We start from the raw sequence: 22,286 nt of genomic DNA on the forward strand, positions 1-22,286 counted from the left end.
CTGGGAGGGGGACAAGTTGCCCTCCAATCACTTTCGACTATTAAAAGGGGCATTAGCCCTTTCTGTTTTCGATCGAATGAGCCCTTTTTGAAGTTCCTACAACAACTTCTTCGATACGAAGTGCCCTGGTCTAAAAAAAAATAAATAATAATAACACATTGAACCCACATCGATCTTTACTATAAAAATGTCAAGCCTTCAAATCACTTTTGACTATTAAAAAGGGCACTAGCCCTTCCAATTTCCAATCAAATGAGCCCTTTTTGAGTTTCTACGGCAACACTTTCTATAAACATCTTATATACCCCCAGGGTATAAGTAACAACCCTGGCCATGAGGGCTCTGAGGGGGTTGTCATCCTCAAAGATCTAATTTTCAGAATTTTCAACTACGTTAAACAAAACGGCTATCTCAAAATTTTGACTGGATATGTTTTGAGAAAAGGTGGGCGTGAAAGGGGCGTTAGTTGCTCTGTACCGGGAGCAAAATGCGATATATTTAAAATACAGGATTCTTTCCTTCTAAAGATGATTCGGACAGAAATTAAACGTCCCCTAATTGAGTTCAAATACCGCTTCCAAGAGTCTAAATTCTTAATCAGCAAAAAGAAAAATTGCATTCTAGCTTCAGTCAAACAACGACGCTAGTCGTTCGAATTTCGCTAAGATAATTAGTAACAAAAAAAATGCTACGCACAAAATTTCTAAGGAAGTTTAAATGGTAAGAACCGTGTGAACCCTTGAATCATCAGAAATATTTAAAAGAATTTATTGGACGAAAGGTTCGCATCCTTGGACCACTCGGGACAATTATGAGCCAGTTCTTACAGCGCAGAACTGAAGAGCTACGTCTGATAGTGGGGTAAAAATGCTTTTTGAAAGATTCGTTATATAGAATCAGGACCGCTTAGACAGAATTTTTGGCGTACGATCCTTTCAATCCTTTCATGTTGTATCTCGGTGACCATTATTGTCATTTGGAGTGACCCACTGCTGTTCACCTAAATATGTAAGTTTCAATAAATCTATTGCTTTTTTTTCTGTGTTTATTTCATTTTATATGTCTGGATCGAGCCTAATAATAGGTAATTAGTTCGCAAAATCTCCAAGGTAACGTTCCCAGGGAATCGGATCTCCAGATAGCTCAAGAAAAAGAGGTCACGTTTACATGGCTGTACATTTTATTTTCACTCTATAATTGAGGGTGGCACAGGCCTTGTTGGCATAATCTTCAGCGCTATAAGCGGTGCTATCGGAGAAATTACAAGGTGTAAGCTCACGACCTTTGGGTATAATATCGCCTTTATCGCGGTCAGTATTTAGTACCATACTTAGTATAGCCAGCCAAAATTTTTTATCGCTACAAATGCCATGGTCGGAAATTGGAGGAAAACTTGCGAACTAATTACGCTATAAACCTTATAATTTGAATTCAATTATTAGAAAGATACAGACATATAAGTAAAGTGATTAGGCCTATTGCCGCTAATTTACTACAGGGAAACCCTTTGGACATCTCCGAGGAGATAATAGCCTCCCCGAAAATAGGTTAAGTGAAAAAAAAAATTTATTTTGAATCGATTCAAAGAAATGGCGGACGACCTTAATGACTTATTAATAGTGCAAAAGTTAGTCACGAAAAGTATATAAATAGCGAAGTCTATCCCGGAGTACAATGGTAAATCAGATATTAACGAATTTAACATCCAATTGACCCAGTTTGTACAACTAACAAAAACAGACCTAGGAGCGTTAGTCGACATGCTCCTACTACGTTTAAAAGGCCAGGCCTTAACCTTCCTAAAACAGATACAACATACCATAGGCAATAACACCAACTTGACAATAAATACGGTTGATAACTTGTTAAAAGCATTAAAGATAGGTTTATAGAAACCAGTTCCATAAATAAATTAAAACACGGAACAGTGAGCTTTGACTTTTCACAGAATATAAGAGAATACCTTGATAACATACGCATTTCTGTAGAGGCAAAATATGGAAGTGGTTCGGGGCAACTGTATGAAAAAGTCATACTAAATACCTTTTTGCAAGGGCTACCCCCAAAACTATATAGAGTGGTAATATCCAAAAATATTCAGACGTTGGATCTTGCAGTTCAGGAGGTAGAGCGATTGATCGAAGTCATTACGATGGTCGCAAATCATAGTAAAGCAAAAATAAATAGCCTAGGCGATTCAAATGCAAACATAAATTTCAAGGGCGATCAGGCATCCCCCAATTTCTTTTCAAGGGATAACTCCCCAGTACTACAAAAAAATAAAACGCAAGAACCCGCTAGGCAGAAAACAGTACGTTTTCATCCTATCAAACAATATAATTACGGAAATAACCCTAAAGTAATAAGGTGCTATAATTGTAATAGTGCCGGCCATATTGCGAGAGAGTGCTATTATGTCCCCGATCACATACCAAGAGTTGTTGTCGGTAATGCGCAAAATTACGGCCACCATTTGTTCGGAAGAACAAATGTTAGCACCAGTCGTACAATATGCTATAACCAGGGGGGATTGCATCAATCAGTACCTTACAACACCTACCAACCAAATTCGTATAACCCTCCCCCCAACAGAAAAATTAATTACCGGTTTGAAAACCCAAATACTCACCAAACCAATATAATGTGAGAATGCAATATAGCAATCACGAAAATTTGCCGATGGGAAAAGAAAATTTTCCAAGCCAACGGCATTGGCAGTCAGCGCCAGCAAGCGGCACTGACACGAGACATCCACGTTACCGTAATAAGACATGGCGAAGACAGACAAACGTAAATCAATTAGATATGCCTACGGAAACTCACACGTCTGAATATCTATTACAGGCACCGACACATGAAATAAATCCTCAGGGAAACGTTTCAGGCCCCTCAGAAATATAAATTGAACCCAGAGGGTGCCCAGAATATTTAATAGGTCCAAGACAATATTAGTGCCATCTTGTAGTGATATTAACAACAAGTTACCTATATTTAATGATTTTTGTGTAGAAAATGTTTATTTTAAGGCCTTGATTGACTCCGGTGCAACAATTAGTATCACAAACTCTTGCGTATTTAATATGTTGCCTATGTATATTAGGCGACAGAGGAACCCTAATAATCCCAATTTAACGAGTGTGACAGGCCATAAATTGAACGCAAAAGGTTCAATTCACGTAAACGTAAAAAGAGACAATAGGACCTTTATGACAAATTTTATAATATGCGGTAACTTTCCATATGAAGCAATCATAGGCGCATATTTTTTAAGGTCCAATAGAATACTATTAGACGTAGCAAATGAGAGGCTTGTCTACCCAGCTAAGGTAGGGGAAGAAATTTCTACCCAAAGAAATCGTAAAAGAGGTTACGAAGACAACGTAACAGTCAACAAAATTTCTGGTGGTATAATGTCGCAGTATTTTGAACCTCATGTCTTGCAAAGACATGGTATAATTGGAAATTTGTTCAATTACCCTGAGAGACATTGCAGAAATGAAGTAAATTTAAATAATAAAAGTATTGAATCTGCGAAAATAAAAATAGGAGATATGCAAAAGTATATTTTAAGTAAAATTACGGAAATAACAGAACTGTGGAAAAACAGCGAAACCTAGCGTGACGCCACAAGATGCCGAAATGGCGCAGCGGCGTTTCAGTACTAATTAAATAAACAATAAAAATTAAGATCAGCATTGCGGATACATGATAAGGAAAAAAAAATTCTTTTCAAAAACGATGCAAAAAATTCAAATATCAAAGATGATTGAGCCACTGATTAGCAAATCCGAAATATGGTTTGCGACGACATCTGAAATTCCCGAAAATCTGCTATGCGAGGAACAGATTATATCTTATGACAAAGGAGAAGGTTTTATTTGGGTAACTAATAACCACGAGAATGATACAATTGCAATTAAAAAGGGGACCTGTCTAGTTGAAATCCAGATTTTAACGGAAAATGATTTAAATGGATGGAAAAATTCTATAAGAAACATAGTTAAATGTTTAAAAAAATTAAATAGCGAATATATTTCAACTAAATCATAACTTTAAAAAAAATATAATACGTATATTAAAATGGACCTGGGAATCAATAGAAAATTTCGCGAATTAAACCTTATTTTCAAAGTTTTGTGTTCGGCGTCCTAAGAAGACGTGGGGCTAATACCATTTTATGAACCCTCAATTTTAACGACTGGTAATCCCGTAGCAAAACAGCCATATCGTGTGCCATATAAGCACAAAGAATGGTTAAAAAATAAAATCCATGAATTAGAAAAAAATGAAACTATACACCCAAGTATAAGTCCGTATAGTGCACCAGTGATCTTAGTGCCCAAACAAAATGGAGATCTTAGACTCGTAGTAGATTACAGAGCATTTAACAAAAAAGCAGTAAGCGATAAATTTCCTCTACCAAGAATAGATTAAATTCTTGACTCAATTTCAAGCAAAAACAAAATTTTTACTTCTTTGGACCTTACCCAAGGCTACCACCAAGTGAAAATAGCCGAAAAGGATGTCCACAAAACTGCATTTTCAGCATCTGAATGTGGTTCATATGAATACTTAAGAGTACCAGTTGGAGTGAAAACAAGTTCAAGCGTGCTATGTAGACCCCTATTGCACCTGTTAATAGGATTAAAAATTATCTTTCATTTTGTTGATGATATTATGTCCGTGGGATAAAACACTGAATAAAACTTAGCAACGTTAGTTAAGGCGTTCGAGAAGTTCAGAAATGCCGATTTAAAATGCCGACCTGTGGAAGTAAATTCATTTCAATCTACAATTGGATGTTAAAGAGCACTAGTATCCCAAGGAAAGATATCCCCAGACCCTGATAAAATAAAATGTGTTGAAAACGTCAAGCCCCCCAGACCTATGAAAGACTTAAGCGGAATTTTAGGTCTTACTAGCTACTTTAGAAAATTCGTACGCAATTATGCTCAAATTGCGAAAACCCTCACAGAATTAACAAAAGGGAACTCCCATAATGTTACCTGGTCCCAGGAAGCTCAAACTTCCCTAGACTGTCTCAAAAAGACAGTAACTTCTTAATCAATATTATCAGTCCCTGATTCCAAAAACGAAAAATTTAAGGTTACAACGGATGATAGTAGAAAAGGCGTTAGCACAATAATGTTGTAAATATTCCAAGTAGAAACCCCTGGTCCTCAAGGGGGAACGCCTAAACAAAAACAGATAGAAAAAGTTATATGCTATTCAAATAAAACTTTATCAAAAGGTAAAAGTAGTTATTCCGCCACAAACTTAGAATTATTATCTATTATCCACCACTTGGACAAATTTAGACATTATTTAATTGGTAGAAAAATTTATACTACGATCAGACCATAAAAGCTTGCAGTACCTGCGCACATTTAAAAACCCCACGGGAATTCTAGCTAGATGGATTATGAAAATCCAAGACCTAGATTACGAATTTGAACATTTAAAAGGTAAACAAAACGCAGCTTGTGGCTTTTTGAGTAGATACCCAGAAAATATTCCGTCGGAAGCTGAAGAAAATGAAGTTAACGCTATCAATGCTAAGAGCAAACTCAAATGTAAGAAAAATAAAGTCAAAGACACAGTAAAGGAAATAAGATTAACTATTGTCCCTTGTCTTTGGAAAATATAAAAAGAAAGCAAAAAAAGGACGAAATGTGTGTAGCACTAATTGATTAATTTGTGAATGATGATGCGTTACAAGATAAATTCAAAACTCTTAGAAAAGAGATAGATAATGTTTACTATGATCTTGATGAAGAAATACTATGTAGAATCGTGACTGCTGAGACAAATAGAAACCAAACCTCAATAATACCTGTGCTACCACAAAACTTAATAGGGCCTGCATTTGAATATTTTCATTCGGATACAGGTGGGCATTTAGGAGTAATGAAAACGTTCCATAAATTAAAACAATATGTTTACATACCCTCCGCAATGACAAAACTTAAAGAATTCGTAAGTACATGCCAAGCGTGTAACTTAAGAAAAATCCCCCCAGCTTATCCTAATCCTCCAATGGGAAGGGTCCCGGTAGCAAAGTACCCCTTCGATATTATCTCATTTGACTTATACGGAACAAGAGGAGGCTTGCCTGTTTCTAGCAGAGGCCATGCTTGTATTCTTTCGGTTATAGATCATTTTTCCGGATTTACTTTTGCAAAAGCATTAAAAAATCAAGGTGCTTATGCCACAAGTATGGCGTTAGCAAAATTGTTTTTACAATTTGGCATTCCTTATAAAATTTTGAGTGACAACGGAGGTAATTTTGTTTCAAAAGTAACAAAAAACTTAATGAGTTTTCTTAATATAGAGAACTAACGTAATTAGTTACTAAACTTATTTAACTAACGTAATCAACACTGCTTATTCAGAAACAACTAAAGATAATCCATTTTATTTACTTTTTGGTCGTGATTTTAGAATCCCGTATAAGGAGATTATTGAATCTCGGCAGTATTATAATAGCTCGGAAGATTACAAACAAGAATTCATAAATAGGATGAGAAAAACCTATAAAATAGTTAGGCAAGAGTTGGAAAAATGTAAAATAAGCCAAGAGCTAAGAAATCAACCCAAAGTCAAGGGGAGTATAGATTTCAAAGTAGGAGACTGCGTCTACCTAAAGAACGAAGCAAAAATGGAAGGCAAAAAACTTTCCAGCAAATATTCTGGACCGTACAGAATAGTCAAAAAGTACGATAACGAATATACTTTTAAAATAGAAAACCCTGATAGTGGAAGAACTTACAAGGCGCAGGTTAGCCGAATAAAAAGAGCCAAATTTCCAGAGAGATGGGTATCACATCCCTCCTCTACTGATTCGTCAGATGCAGAAAATGAGCCCCCTAGGTCAAGATTGGCTGAGCTAAAACCCGTTAATTTCAAGGAAGACTATTTCGAAAATGACAGTGATGAGGAAAATTTTGAAGAATTTTTAGCTATGAAAAATCTAGTTATTCCAGAGAAAAAATCCCTAACACCAGTAAGAATAAAAACTCCAAAAAGTCCAAAAAGTTATTCATCGGCGAGCGCAGGAGATTTAGATTATTCAATATCTCCAAAACCCCAATTTTTTCCCGATAGAATTTCGACCCCAAGTCCCCCCAAAAGATTTCCAGACGATATCGTTTCCCCTGCAACACCAATAGAAAGGCCCCTGTCTTGATAGGAAGAATTAAACAGAGCTGTAGAAACCCCCCGTATTACTGTAAAGAAAACTCCTCTCAAAGATTTAATTAAAACAAACCTTCGAAAAGCTATGGATTTAATTAATTTCCCCATAAAAAAGAGTCAAAGTACATTGCCCGAGAATAAAACTCCCAAAGATGACCAGCAAGGTCAATATCATGATATAACTGTGTCCAAGGTCAAACCTATAAAATGGACTTCATGGAGGGAAACCTTAGTGCAAAGAATGCCCCATCTCCCTGAAGACATGGCCTTCAAACAGTGGAGGAACCCCGCAAAAACTACTGATTCCTCCCAAAGCTCTCATGAATCTTTCAAATCTCCCGAGTTGAAAACTCAAGGCGAGGACTTAGAGAATAAACCTTCTACTTCCAGAGGAGTAAAAATTTACGAAGGAAGGGCAGGTGATACCTCAAAAAGTGCCACCTCTAAAAGTTCTAATCCGGATTCATCGGAAACTAGTCCTGGAGAGTCTGACGGCTAATCAGACCATATAGTAGCTAAAGAAATAGGAAAATCAAGACCGACCTCAGCAGCCGCACACGGCAAACAAACTAAATAAAACGGCCAATAATTTTTGAAAAAAAAAATAAATAAGTTTGATCTTATTTAGCTATACAACCCTAAAAACAAAAAACCACAAGAAACCCCGGAGAAAACAACGACACAGTCAGGTAGAACGGTTAAAAAACCTGACAGATGGAAATATCCCTAATTAATGTAAAGAAAAATTTTAAATCCCTTATGAAAATCAACTTGTGATCCACCATAATAAATTTAACAGTGTGCAAGTAAATTCAACCAAGTAAATATTAATGAAAAAAAAAATAATACTAATACGAGTGATGTCAAAACGTCAGCGATCAGGGGCAAAGGCCCAAGGTGAAAAGCTCGTGGTCGACCGATGGTGACAAATAGTATTTTTAGGTCCTGTGTGGCACATTCTGCCAACTAGGTAGCTACCTTACGAAAATCAACTATACCCCTGTAAATGTGAAATAATCAGTTGGATAACTTATAACGTACCCAGTTACTGAGATCAATAACGGAACTTATATCTTGGAGAGGGGAGGTCGTGTTTTCGAAGTCAATATCATCGATTCTATATGTGAATCGACGATATTCATACTTCGAATTCATACTTTTCTATGGAATTCAACTTATATTCTACAAATGAACTATGGAAATGATCCCCTACTCAGTATTATGTTGTGTACTCAAATCTAAATAGATGGACCAAATAGCCTGGGGAGGAACTCAAAGCCCATACAGCTTTTAATTTGTTGGGTTTTGGCGGTTCCCTCGGATTTTCTATGAAAAAATCGACCCAGGTCCTAACTGTGAGCATTTTCAGATCATGACAATGGAATCAAAACCTACTCGAAGGGCGATAATTGATACTGAGTTCATTAGCATAATGAACGCGAAGGAAAACATTATATATTCGGCAGCTATGTTAGTCGTGGACGAACAAGGAAATCAAATATATGAGAAAGAATGGGATGTAACCTACAACCTTAAAGGGTATGTACCCCACACTTATAAGTATTGTTTAGCACTTGCAAATTCCCCCAAGTATCGTCCGGCTAGAGGGGAGGTCAAAACAAAATATAGGAGAAGAAGCGCAAAGCAACTTGGCTGTTTACAAGTATTGATAAGACGCCTACAAAAGAACCTCAATATCAAGTGTTTCTTTTGCAAGGGACCCACTCAGACAGACTTATTACTCCTCGATAAATGCAGAGCCCCCAAAATTTGCTAAAACCTCGTAAAAAATCCCCAATGTGTCAAATATGAAGGCACACATCATCCTTTAGCGGAAATTCAATATTACAAACAATTTTTATTTTACCCTGAATCTGAAGAATACAAATCCCTTGGTAGTAAATTATTCCTGAAACGTATGAAAACTTACCAAAGGAAAAGGGACGCCTATAAAAATAGTAACAAGAAAATTAAGAGAAGATTCTAAACTCAAAAACTACCTATTAGTAGGTAACTGTGGAAGAAATTAACCTCATAATAACAAAATAAACTATTTTGTTTTAGTGCAGATTATAATTATTTTAGGCCTACACATAAAATAGGATACCAGTGTAATTACGTGCTGCACGCTTGCTTATTCATGTGTTTCTTAATCGAGAAATATAATCTAAAATTAATTGGTATAACGATTATTAGCTACGCTTTAAAGTTATATCTCAACCAGTCATAGAGGTATATCACGACCAGAATTAAGCTCGGAAGTACTAACTTTACTTTCCTAACCTATCTAATCATAAAATATTTATTCTGTTTTACGTCTGCAAATCAGTTTTCTTTGGCCAATGCCATAAAATGATTACATAATAAGAAATAACCTAAGTAAAAATTAAAGTGCGTTTGAAAAAAAAATATAATAATAACAAAGCAGTAAACAAACGAATTTTACAAAAAATGGGTACAATTAATGATAAATTAATTCTAGAAACAAACAATAAGACGAGGCCTAAGAATATGATCCTAATCCTCGTTGTTCACGCAGTGGCCCAAGATATTGTAAAACATGGAGTAATATTCAAGCATGAAAATTCATTGCTAGTTAGCCGTAACGCATGGAAAATCTTTATAAAATAGGACCCCAAACCTTTCGAGACCTTGTTTTGATAAGTAACAAGACTAGAAAAAAAACACGTATGAACTCAAGGAATCGATATTTCTATACCTTAGATCGAACAAAGGACTACAGGCCAGTAAAATAATGCATAATAAAGATAATAAAGAGTTTCCAACTTCAGTTGTACCCAAGCAAAAATCAAAATTCGTAATAGATGACCCCGATAAGAAAAGGACAGGAATTGATATGGCACTTGGAACAAGCACTAAAGAAGACAAAGGGAAAAGACTGGCAGATAATATGGAATACTTAGCGAAAAAAGTTGCTAAAACGAAATCGATACAAAACACTAAATTACTGACTGCAAGGAAAGGAAAACCTTACGATGGAAATTACGCAATGAAAGAGGAACAACCGTTACCCAATCTAAATGAGAAAAGTGCCCAAAAAATTTCATCTCATCAAGCCTACTTAATACTATATAGACAAAGATTACACGCCTATTTGAATTATTCAACACGGAAATACAAAAATTAAAACAAAGTACCACGAAGATTTTCGAAGTATTCTTTCGAAGAAATAAATACCGAAGGTCTACAGGCCTAAGTCCCATCATCGGAGAAGTCGCTTCCCGCCTTTTCGGTTTAACAACAGAGGAAGACCCAAACAGCCTGAGGGAAAGTGTAAGAAAGTAGAATAATGCCATGAATGTAACATTACACGTGAAGGAGATACAATCCAGTGTAGCAAATTACCAGAGAGATAAAATTGATATGATATCTAAGAGAATCTCAAAAACTATAAACGTAATGAATTATTTAAGGAATGAAGTGGACCGAGTGGTAATAGACGCGAGCTTAACCATGGTTTCACTCGATACAATTGTCATGTCACCACTAAATTTGGCGACAGATATCAGCAAGTTCGAGTTCGCACTATTTGCCCTCACGGGAGGAACTTTGTCCTAAGACCTAGTAGATCCTTCTAGCCTAAAAAATATTTTAGACAAAATAAAAACGCACCTAACGTTTTGTTTACATTTGTCTGTAGAGCCAGAAGTATCAAATTTATTCCATTACTATACTAAATTAAAGGTCCACGTCACGGAAATAAACGAACAGCTATTCGTAGTAGTAACAATTCCATTGATAAATCAACAATCCGTTAACGACCTGTACGAAATCTCGACCGTCCCGGCTAACATAAAGACGACTAATTCATTTATGACTATCACGCCTGAAGCAGAGTATTTGATTGTTAATCAAGAGAGACGAAAATATGCCCTAGCCAATCCACAAGACTTAAAAGAGTGCGCACGCTTCAAAACTTAGTATGCCAACTTACGTTACCTATTTATAATGTCAAGTCTGGATCCTGTATGTTAGATATATTTGGAAAGACACACAATAGGAAGAAACACCGAATTCATGCGAAGCCGTAATAGGATGTACTAACCAAGAAATATTCATACACCTTAGAAATGACCTTTGGTTGTTTTCTGTTCCAAGAGAAGCTGTTGCAACTTTGTCTCGTTACAATAATAAAGAAAGAATAGACCCAAGTTACAAAACAGAATTACTATTACAAAATGTGGGTACGATAACCATAAAACAAGGGTGTCGACTCGTAACTAAAGAGTCAACCCTCCGAACGCGGTTAATTACCACGAGCACAAAGATAATAAGTCCCAAAATAACTAATTTCAAGGCGATCAACCTGTCGTACACTCTTCCCAATATAGAAAACGAGGAAATAAAATCGTCGATATGGTCAAAAATAGAAAAGAATAAAGGGAAAATAAGGCTTACAAATATAAGAGAAGCATTAGATTCACAGATTCCCCTATTTACAAATGAAGACCAAAGATTGACGTATGTGGATAATAGATACGGATTGTTCTCGACCAATTTCTGGTGGAACATATTATTGGCCGTATGTTTCGTTTTCGCAACCTCCCTGACCATAAGAGCCCTATTGACTTTTAATAACTGAAAAACCCTAAGACTAACAAGACGAAAACCAAGAGAAGAGCACGGAGAAACAGCTGAAATGCAGAGGTTAAACCCGGAGCCCCGTGAGAACGTCTAAGCCAAGAAATAGGGAAGACATTAGAAAACGAGTGGGTATAGAGGTCTCCACTCGTCCTTGTTATGTCTTGCTCCCTCATTGTAGTATCGTTTACGTAAAACCGTGTGGCTATGACGCTGCAACATGCGTTTCTTAAACAGCACGGACGTGCGTGAACAATGCAGGCATGAAACATTTTGTAAAATTAGACCTCAAAATTAACCATGTAGCATAAACTCTGTTTAAATGATTATTTTAAATCTAATGTAAAATTAACTAAGTGTTGAAAGAAGTTAAAATAAAGTGTATGTAGTAGTGTATTAGAAAGTATAATAAGAGACCACACTTAAAGTTGAAGAATTAATATTTTCTAACGTCGTTAGGCTATAACAACTTAGAAGAAACTTCTATGTATTGTTTTTCCCAATGGGAATTATGTCGTTTTATTATAACAAAAAAAAAATTCGTTGTGAGTACTAATTTTAGTATATTTATTTAACTCTGTCTCGTAGCATACTGTCTCGTAACTCAGTCTCGTAACGTAGCGTACCCAATTAATACGTGACTTATTTGTACTATAAATATTTACTTTAAAGAACGTGTGATTCTGCCTCGTTATTTTTATTACAGGAAGTGGATGGACGCATTGGATATTGAGCATTACAATGAGTTGCCCAGTACAGATACAACCTAGTAGCATCTATTTTCATCATATCTCAAGCAACGAAGAGTACTCACCATAGACTCCAGGCAATTTTCATCCCAGCTTCGTCTACGAAAACAACAGTTACCTTTGATCGTTGTTTCTTCGACCAGGAACCATATTACGTATCAGGTAACATTATATTTCAATCTCAGTATCCAGCGCATTATCGAACTATATAATCATATAAATTCTGAGAACCCCATCGATCAGTACAAGATATAAATACATAGATATCGCCTTTGACAATCATTATGGACCTCAGAATCCTTTGACTGTATAGTGATGATATTTGAAGTTAAACGATATTTAACGATATTTGAAGTTAAATGATATTTGAAGATAATTGAAAATATTTTAAGTTGGAGTTAAAGACAATTTGAAGATTAATTCCGAGAACCCCATTGATCAGTACAAAATATAAATACAGAAATATCGCCCTTGATAATCATTATGGACCCCAGAATCATTTGACTGTATAGTGATGATATTTGAAACTAAACGACATTTAACGATATTTGAAGTTAAATGATATTTAACGATATTTGAAGTTAAATGATATTTGAAGATGTTTGAAGTTGAAGTTAAAGACAATATGTTAAAAGAATCACTATAGTTTGATGACAACCCATTCCAAATCCAAACTTCAATTCCCCCGTGATTAGCCTAGGAATCACCGCAAAGGTTAATCGACGCAAGCCATGAGCTAACAATTTTATAAAAGGCACAAATGAACAATTTTACGCGAGAATACATTCTCTATGTGCCTCAAAATATCCTAAAAATGATATGCTGAGAAGAAAATAAACGCACTCCCAGTGTGCGACCCCTTAATGATAAGGCACCCTATGAACTATAAAAAAAAAGGCAGGTGAGAATGAACCCCGATAGCATATGCCAACACCTGTAGTAGGAAGCATCATTTCCCAGTTGACAATTAGAGAAAACTTGTCGTGTGAACACAATCAGGCTCGAACTGTTCAATGAAGAAACCATAACGTAAATGCATCAAAATTTTGCCAAGACAAAAAGAGTGAAGGACAATAATTTACAACAGAAGGATGGAGTACACTAAAGACTCGAAGGTGATGAAATAGATGTGAATTTACATATGTTACTTCCTAATAACTTTGATAACTCAAAAATCCCAATAGTGAAAGTGTTTTAATGTTACCAGTGATATATGGTAAACCCAATATTGTTTGTTATAAATCATTCATGTATGTACCGCTAGACGTTCTAGTAGAATTAGGTGTAGTATTATCATGTCATTCATTTAATGTAGCGTAGACAGAATGTAGTATGCCATATACACAGCAAAATAAAAAAAAAGCCTTGTAAAAATTGAATTAAAAAAATCTTTAGTATAGTAGCTAGCCTAGACCCATGAATAATCTTAGTCCGGTAGATGAATTTTAGATAGGGATGTAGAATAAAAAAAGAAAAGTAATAGAGAAAATTTTTAGCACTCCTGATTAAGCCATAACATAAATATAAAACAATTATGTAGAGGAAATAGTTAATAAATGGCGAACATTTTAAAAGCCCAAAGGCAAGCAATTACTAATGACGAGGCGTCATTAATTAATGGGACGGGTGATATGTACCGGAAGCAAAATGCGATATATTTAAAATACAAGATTCTTTCCTTCTAAAGATGATTCGGAAAGAAATTAAACGTCCCCTAATTGAGTTCAAATACCGCTTCCAAGAGTCTAAATTCTTAATCAGCAAAAAGAGAAATTGCATTCTAGCTTCAGTCAAACAACGACGCTAGTCGTTTGAATTTCGCTAAGATAATTAATAACAATAAAAATGCTGCGCACAATATTTCTAAGGAAGTTTAAATGGTAAGAACCGTGTGAACGCTTGAATCATCAGAAATATTTAAAAGAATTTATTGGACGAAAGGTTCGCATCCTTGGACCACTCGGGACAATTATGAGCCAGTTCTTACAGCGCAGGACTGAAGAGCTACCTTTGATAGTGGGGTAAAAATGCTTTTTGAGAAGATTCGTAATGTAGAATCAGGACTGCTTAGACGGAATTTTTGGCGTATGATCCTTTCAATCCTTTCATGTTGTATCTCGGTCACCATTATTGTCATTTGGAGTGACCCACTGCTTTTCACCTAAATATGTAAGTTTCAATAAATCTATTGCTTTTTTTATCTGTGTTTATTTCATTTTATATGTCTGTATCTAGCCTAATAATAGGTAATTAGTTCGCAAAATCTCCAAGGTAACGTTCCCAGGGAATCGGATCTCCAGATAGCTCAAGAAAAAGAGGTCACGTTTACATGGCTGTACATTTTATTTTCACTCAATAATTGAGGGTGGCACAGGCCTTGTTGGCATAATCTTCAGCGCTATAAGCGGTGCTATCGGAGAAATTGCAAGGTGTAAGTTCACGACCTTTGGGAATAATATCGCCTTTAACGCGGTCAGTATTTAGTACCATACTTAGTATAGCCAGCCAAAATTTTTTATTGCTACAGCTCTCCAATCACTTTCAAGTATTAAAAAAGGCACTAGCTCTTTCAATTTCCAATCGAATGAGCCCTTTTGAAGTTTCTACAACAACACTTTCATTAAAAACCTTATATGCCCCCAGGGCAAAACCTACAACCCTTGCCCTGAGAACTGGGGGGGGGTGTCATCCTCAAAGACCTAATTTCCAGAACTTTCAACTACGTTGAGGAAAGCCGCTATCTCAGAATTTTGATTGGATGTGTTTGGGGAAATGCTGGGTGTGAGAGGGGGTTTAGTTGCCCTCCAATCACTTCTGACTATTAAAAAGGGCGGCATTAGCCCTTTCAGTTTCCAATCGAATGAGCCCTTATTGAAGTTTCTACGACAATGCTTTCTATAAAAACTTTATATGCCCCAGGGCATAACTTACAACCCTTTCCCTGAGGGCTGTGAGGTGGTAGTCATCTTCAAAGACATAATTTGCAGACCTTTCAACTACGTTGACGGACAAATGGTTATCTCAATTTTTTTATTTGATGTGTTTGGGGAAATAGTGGGCGTGAGAGGGGGGTTACTTGCCCTCCAATAAATTTCGATTAATAAAAAGGGCACTAACCGTTGCAACTTCCAATCAATGATTACTTTTTGAATTTTCTACGACAAAGCTTTCTGTAAAAAAAAACCTTATATGCCCCCAGGGCAAAACTTACAACCCTTGCCCATACGGCTTTCGGGGGAGTGTCATTTTCAAAAACATAATATCCCAGACTTTTTAACCACAGTCTTAAGTTCTGGAAGTTATGTCTTTGAGGAAGACAACCCCCGCACAACCCTCAGGGCAAGACTTGTAAGTTATGCGCTGGGGGCATATAAGGTTTTTATAGAACGCGTTGTCGTAGAAACTTCAAAAAGGGCTCATTCGATTGGAAATTGAAATGGCTAGTGCCTATTTAATAGTCGAAAGTGATTGGAAGGCAACTAATACCCCTTCCACGCCCACTATTTCCCCAAACGCATCCAATCAAAATTTGAGATAGCCACTTTGTTCCACGCAGTTTAAAGTTCAGGAAATTACACCTTTCAGTAGGAAATTCCCCCCCACAGTCTTCAGGGCAAGGACTATAAGTTATGCCCTGGGGGCATATAAGGTTTTATTTAAATCTTTGTCGTAGAAACTTGAAAAAGGGCTCATTCGATTGAAAATTCAAAGGGCTAGTGCCCTTTTAATAGTCGAAAGTGATTTGAGGGCAACTAGCCCCCCTCTCACACCCACCTTTGCCCCAAACTAATCCAATCAAAATTTATAGATAGCCATTTTGTTTAACGTAGTTGAAAGTTCTGGAAATTATGTATTTAAAGATAACAAACCCCCCAGAGCCCCCAGGGCAAAGGTTGTAAGTTATGCCCTGGGGGCATATAAGGTTTTTATATATACATTTGTCGTAAAAACTTCAAAAGGGACTCATTCAATTGGAAATTGAGAGGGCTAGTACCCTTTTTAATAGTCGAAGAGATTGGAGAGTAACTAACCCCCCTCTCACGCCCACCATTCCCCCAAACACATCAAATCAAAATTTTCAGATAGCCTCCCAGATGACCCCCCCCCTCCCTTCCCAGCCCTCAGGGCAAGGGTTGTAAGTTATGCCTTGGGGACACATAAGGTTTTTATTGAAAGCTTTGTCGTAGAAAGTTTAAAAGGGCTCATTTGATTGGAAATCGAAAGGGCTAGTGTCTTTTTAAATAGTTGAAAATGATTGGAGAGCGACTAACGCCCCTCTCACGCCCACCATTTCCCCAAACACATCCAATCAAAATTTTGAGATAGCCATTTTTTTTAACGTAGTTGAAAGTTCTGGAAATTAGGTCTTAGAGGATGACAACCACCCTAACAGCCCTTAGGGTTAGGGTTGTAATTTATGCCCTGGGGGCATATAAGGTGTTTTTAGAAAGCGTTGTTGTAGAAACTCAAAAAAGGCTCTTTTGATTGGAAGTCGAAAGGCCCAGTACCATTTTTAATAGTCGATAGTGATTGGAAGGCTTGACATTTTTATAGTAAAGATCGATGTGGGTATTATTTTGTTGTTGTTGTTTAGACCAGGGCACTTCGTATGGAAGGAGTTGTCGTAGGAACTTCAAAAAGGGCTCATTAGAATTGAAAATAGAAAGGTTTGATGCATTTATTAATAGTCTAAAGTGATTAGAGGGCAACTAATCCTCCTCCCACGCCCACCCTCCGATTTTCCCATTATGTTTAAAACTAAATGTTGCCTTCAGATTAATTCGAAATGCACTTTGTTAATGCTAACTCCAAATAAGGCATCTCAGCAGTATCCCAAGAACGACTGAGGGTGTTATGTTCAAACTTTTGGGGCTACTTCTGCTCTTAAAACTTAACCAATCAAAATAGCGTAAGTGCATTCAAGCTATCAAAGAAAGTAAACAGATTTTTTTTTTTGCGAATTGTATCAAGTTTTCCATTTCAGGTCATGTAGAGGAGGTATGAAACTAAATTAAACACTACTATTCGTGTCCAGATTTTTAAAAGAGTGTATGTTGTTAAAAACTGCTGAAAAATTTTCTCCAGCATACAAATAGCAGGCGAAAGTCTTAAAAAACGAAAAGATTTAAAGTATTATTTTCTTTTTCACTGAAAAGACTATGTCAATATAAAACGAACAGAATTAGTAAAAAAAAACTTTTGCCACAAAATAAGTTTTTCAAAGAAAAGTAAAGAACTCCATTAAACAAAAAGTGAGCAAAAATAAAATCAAATATTCTACCAAGCGTGAAACTACCACAAATCAGCATCGATAAATAAATGAAACCCAAAACGAACAGTAATTACAATCAATAGCCGAGTCAAACTCAAAACGAGCAGAAATTAACATAAGTTAAGCTCAAAACCCCTATGCCGTCCCAAAGACAGAATAGAAGTTACACTTGACTGAAAAAAAATATAAATGAATGTGCATTGTCAGTTCAATATACATATACTGATATTTAGTAATCAAAATGTTAATATTATTTCATTTATTAATGTTATAATAGTAAAAATAATAAATACTTTTTTCAGTAAAGTGCAAATTATGTTCTGGCCTTTCAATTTTGTTCTGGCCGTCGAACTTGTTATTCACTATAATGTATTTTTATCCCTAGACGTGCCAACAAGTATAATTGTAGTATATATATATATATATATATATATATACAGTGTTACACGGAGAAACCCCGGGCTACTCGATTTCCGAGAACCAAGGGCTTAGCGCAACCAGCTTCTAATTTGACTTTTTGTGTGTAATAGATCCATGTGATTTTTATGTCTATTATTAATTACCCATATCTCATGCTCTGCAGGAAAAATTGATACGTTAAGACCAGAAATATTTTGAAAAGTAAGAAAATTAAACTGAAAAAATATATTCATGGCATTTTGTACACCTTATCTTAAAGAGGAGATATTTATTTCTGGAACTGCACGAGAGTTGGCAATGCAGGTTTGAACATTAAGGAAGAAGTTTTTAAATAGCCTAGTTTTTGAATTACCAAGCTGGAATAAATTAACAATTGTTTGTCTCTAAAGTAAGGGTAATATTCTAGACAATGTGTTTTTATATCCTTTGTGCTATAAAAAGGAAACCATAAAAAATTGACGTACTGCAGTACTGGTCAAAGGAAGTATTTCAATATTCCTCTGACCTTCACTTAGCCTAATCCTGATTTACAAGGTGTCAAGAGTTTGAAATTTTGTTTCTTAAATTTAGAAAAAAGTCTTGCTATAGCTTAAAATCCAATCATAGTTTAAAATTACTCCTCCTTAGAAGGAAATACTATGAAATTATGAAAACAACTTTAAAAAAATTCTAAAATAGGCCTACTTATTTAGATTAGGCTATAGGCCTACCATTCCTAAGTCCAAGGTCAAAGAGCAACATTTGACTGTTAAAGTCATTGGTTCTTTATACTCTAAGCAACAAATATTGTCATTTACTCTTATATAGAAAGCACTATCAGCTAAAGGGTAAAATTCTACTTTAGCTACTTTTGGCTATCTTGGAAAGGGGTTAGGTTAGGAAAATGAAACTTTCCTAACCTAACCCTTTCCTGACAAAACTTTCCTAGCCTACAGATAAATATGTAAAATCAACAAGAAAGGAATTGGAGTCAAAGAAAAATAATTTTCACATTACCCCACAGTTTTATGACAAATATTATCCTAGGGGTTGTTTGGCACCCAAGATCTATGGTCTACCTAAGATTCATAAGACTGGAGCCCCCCTCTGCCCCATTGTGTCAACTTTTCCATCACCTGTTCTGAAATTAGAAAAATGGTTGTTGGTAGCATTGTGTCCACTTTTGGGAACACAAAGATCATATTTAAAAAATTTGACTGATCTTACTAATAAATTGAGAAATTTCATGTTGGAGGATTATTCAATTCTTTGTAGTTTTGATGTTGTTTCCATGTATTCAAATTGTGATTTAAAAAGGTGCAAGGGCATTTTAAAAAGTAAATTAGAAAAACATTTTGATTTAATACAAGATGTGACTTAAGCAAGTTTGTATATTGAAGTCGTTATGAAACTAATTACCCTACTAAATGAATTTTCTTCTAATTTTAGTTTTAGAGGAGAGTTTTATAGACACATTTCTGGGTTACCTATGGGGGCTTCTCTCTCTCCTTTATTGGCAAATATTTTCATAGATGCTGTTGAAACCTCTGCTATACACAGTTTTAGAATCTTCCCTTGTTTCTGGGGTAGGATCATGGATGATGTGGTGTGCATTTGGAAACATGGATTGGACTCCTTAGACCTATTTTGTAAACATTTAAATAGTTTTGATAATAATATTAAATTTATAGTTGAGTTTGAGGAAAATAACAAATTACCTTTTCTAGATATTTTACTAATTAAAAGGGATTTCCATTTACTTTTCTCGATTTACAGAAAACCAACGCACAATGATAGGTATTTGAATTTTCATTCTTGCCACCATATGTCGGTGAAACGGGGTGTTGTAATTTAGCTAGTGGATAGAGCCTTTAGAATTTGTTCCCAGGAATTTCTGGATTCAGAATTGTTATACTTGAGGGATATTTTATTTTGTAATAATTACCCAATTAAGTTCATTGACAAAATAATTGAAAATAGACGTATTAAACATGATAGTAGGGTTATTGGGGTTTCTCAGTCTTTAGATTTAGGTGTACCAAAAAGTTTCATTTCATTGCCATATGTACCTGGTTTGGGTGAGAAACTTTCACAGGTTTTGCTTAAATTTGGTATTGATATATGTTTCCCATCGTTGAGGCCAATGGGTAGTTTCTTTTGTTCTGGTAATGATCTAACCCGGAGAAATTTAGTAACTGGGGTGTGTAAAATTCTGTGTTCTTGTGGGAAGTTCTATATTGGTAGGACTCACCAACAATTTTTTGAATGGTTCATTGAACACCGATATTCAATACAAAAAACCATACAATTTAGCAAGCCTACAAAAACTTTCGTTTCAGCTTTAGCAGAACATATTAGATTTCAACCAGATAACTTTGTAAAATTTGATGAGGTCTTGGCTATTTCAAATGATAAGGGGTATCATTTGAAATTAGAAAATATATCTTTACTAATCTTTCGACAAATAGGGACATGGGTAGTTTAAATTTTAATCCAACTCGTGACAACGTTCTAAGGAGAGAGTAGACAGTCAATAAAGGAGTTAACATGATAAATAAGACAAGGGTGACTATTTAACGTGTTTGACGGAGACGATTTGCTGCAACAACAGCCAATTAAAAGACTATTTCGCAACAGAATAGTTAAAGTAATTTCCATTTTTTTAATTTTTCCATAGTTGCTCTGGTGTTCTCACTGAAGTAACTCCATATTAGCATCTTTTCCCTACGTGGATCAGTTTGCGCCAATTGTATAATTTTTGTTTTGGTGGTGGTTTTATTGGTATTTTAGTTTTAACTCTTTTTTTATCTTGTTCTTCTTCTGTCTTTTGTGCTGAAGATGCCTTGTTTGTGATACAGGCAAAATATCTGTGTTGTTTTGGATTTGTCTTTTCTTTTCTCTCCACTGGCGGCAGTCTTGTTTGTTGTTTTTTTTTTTCATTGAGATTTTTCTCTTTTTTGGTTTTTGAAACTTTCAGGGATGGATCTACAGGCAAAAATATGTCCCAGAAAGGTATTTTGAAGTACCTATCTCCACTCCTTCTCCCTCTAGGGGTCCTGAATTTTGCCTACATGACAGGTCTATTACCTATTGAAATTTTGACAAAACAACATTTTACCTTAATTTTCAGTTATGCCTATCAGTTTCTTTTTCTCTGGTTTTAGTTCTGAAATATGATTCCTGTTATTTGAGTAGAATTTTAAGCCATATCAATGTTGTTTCCAAATTTAGGAAATGTTTTTGCATATCTTTAAAACCTTATAAATTTGGATTGAGCAAAGTAATGAAGCTGAAAACAACTTTGTTATACTTCATTTAAGCAGAGGATTTATTTTGAAAGATTTCACTTTTTTAACACACAAGATTTTTGAAGGTCATCAAAGGGCAGGGTCCTCTAGAGAGAGAAGGAGTGGAGGTAGGTACTTCAAAATACCTTTCCAGGACATACTTTAGCTTGTAGACCCATCCATGAAAGTTTCATTCTCCTAGCCTAAACCCCTTTCCAAGATGGCTAAAATTAGCTAAAGTAGAATTTTACTGGCTAAAGTCAAACAAAAGACAATATTGTGTTTCCTTTAAACATGGAGAATGATATAAAGTCTTCTGTAGGCCTATGATTTTTTAAACATCAAATTATTATAGAGAAGTATGAATAAAGTTACACAGAAGACTTTGGTTTTCTTATTTAATATATGATCCACTAAAATGTCATACAGAAGAAATCATAATACCCCACTGATAAATAGAGAAAATAACAAAAAAAACCATGCAGATGGCTTTTTATAGCCTACACCTAGGCTAATGCTTTATAGTAGAATGATATATTAAAAAGTCATCTCTATGACTTTATTGAGGCTGCTCTATAAATAAAATCATGTTGGCCTAAGCTATAAAAAGCCACCTGTATGACTTTGTTGTTTTCTCTATGTAATAGCAGGAGGCATAAAAAGTCATCTGTATGACTTTATTTAAGTTTGCTCTATAAAAGAAAGGCATAAAAAATCATATGTAAGACTTTATTCATATTTTCTCTATAATTGTATGAGATATAAAAAGCCATCTGTATGACT

At 35.4% G+C, this 22,286-nt stretch overlaps 1 protein-coding gene across 2 annotated transcripts in view; it reads left to right on the forward strand.

Annotated features, from left to right (window-relative positions):
- Positions 1 to 18,548: 18,548 nt before the first annotated feature.
- The window catches only part of LOC148947678 (motile sperm domain-containing protein 2-like), a 104,304-nt gene continuing 100,566 nt past the window's right edge, over positions 18,549 to 22,286 (forward strand). Inside the window, exon 1 of one of the 2 annotated variants that reach the window (XM_089095356.1) lies at positions 18,549 to 18,625. The gene's annotated coding sequence lies outside the window, so the exon portion shown is untranslated. Of the gene's footprint in view, positions 18,632 to 22,286 lie in introns of both variants that reach the window. The other variant, XM_089095357.1, reaches the window with a different exon arrangement.

The sequence above is a fragment of the Artemia sp. Qi Xiang Cuo genome, chromosome 10, assembly GCF_049724085.1.
Source record: "Artemia sp. Qi Xiang Cuo chromosome 10, ASM4972408v1, whole genome shotgun sequence".
In the NCBI taxonomy this organism is placed as follows: Eukaryota; Metazoa; Arthropoda; class Branchiopoda; order Anostraca; family Artemiidae; genus Artemia; species Artemia sp. Qi Xiang Cuo.